At 32.1% G+C, this 1,294-nt stretch overlaps 1 long non-coding RNA gene across 1 annotated transcript; it reads left to right on the top strand.

Moving 5' to 3' along the window:
• Positions 1–24: 24 nt before the first annotated feature.
• LOC109593222 (uncharacterized) lies at positions 25–1,235 on the top strand. Its single transcript, XR_002190814.1, has 2 exons — positions 25–197; positions 1,151–1,235. It is a non-coding gene; the product is annotated as an uncharacterized LOC109593222 (long non-coding RNA).
• Positions 1,236–1,294: the final 59 nt, after the last annotated feature.

Here is a 1,294-nt window from a genome sequence, read left to right as displayed (position 1 = left end):
CCACCAATCACTAATAACTTAGCACCCCTCTACAATTACCAGCCATACAGTATTATGATTGAAGTACTGAGGCACTGTTATTAATGTTAATTTGTAGGCGACTCCACCAGTTGAGGCAGTTATTCTTGTTCTCTCCTTCATCTGGTCTCTACTCTTGTCCTCTTCCTATGACTGATGGAGGAGCTAGACTAATTGAAGTGAGCAGACATTACACACAAATGCACATTATACTTAATGCATTACATACACATTTACATGTACATGTACATGTACTTACTGATTTTCTGGTGCTACTTCTTGTTATTGATTGCTTTTCTATAGCAACAACCAAATTCTGCCAAAAATGTCAAGTAGAGACTTCTTAATTATTTATAACATTTTCTGATACATATGCATGTTCTTACATGTATGTTGTGTAAAAAGCTCGAGCTGATTTTGATCAAATTTGAATTTCTTACGAATTTTTAAAGTTGCTCAAAAATTGGGTCAAAGTCCCTGTACTAACCTAACCTATTCATTTTATCTTATTATTTTTCTATCACTTATTTCCGTTATTATTATCTCATTTATTAACCTGCTATTTATCCCTGTGTTATATCTATTTTGTAAAAAAAATTGTTTATTTAAGGGCTCAGTTCCCTTCTACACTGTACTATAGTTCAGGGGCATCGGCCAAATTTTGCCAAAAATGTCAAGTAGAGAATTCTCGATCTTTATAACATTTTATGATACATAAAAGTTTTTATGTTGTGTAGAATGTTTGAGCTGATTCCGATCAAATTTGGATTTTATGCGAATTTTTTTAAGTTACTCAAAAATCGGGTCGTTGGCCAAATTTCTCCAAAATTGAAAGAAGAGAATTCGCAATTTTATAATATTTTTTAATATGTATACTTGTCCTTATGTTGTGTATAAAGTTTTATCTGATTCCAATTGAATTTGCATTTTTTATGAATTTTTAAAGTTGCTCAAAAAGCCATGTACTGAAAAGCCTCAAATATAGCCAAACTCCCAATTTGATCTAAAATGCTAAATTAATGCACACAATTAAAAGTGAACTTGAGGCATTTTTATTCATTTTATTTCTTTTGTAATAATTGTGTACCTTATTGTATTGATAATATTGTATCCTCTTCTCTCTCTCCTATAGTTGAGTTATGCTGATATGATGAAGAGAGTTGATCCGTTACGTAAAGAATTGAAAGATTTGGAAACCAAAGCGGAGGACACTCGTCCCAAGGAGAGGAAATAACAAAAATAATAGCAGAACTCAAGCTTATCGATACCGTCGACC

This window comes from Amphimedon queenslandica, unplaced genomic scaffold, assembly GCF_000090795.2.
Source record: "Amphimedon queenslandica unplaced genomic scaffold, v1.1 AMPQUscaffold_2427_Cont25571, whole genome shotgun sequence".
Classification (NCBI taxonomy): Eukaryota; Metazoa; Porifera; class Demospongiae; order Haplosclerida; family Niphatidae; genus Amphimedon; species Amphimedon queenslandica.
The sequence above is the reverse complement of the archived record's forward strand: the minus strand, read 5'-3'. Positions and strand labels throughout refer to the sequence as shown.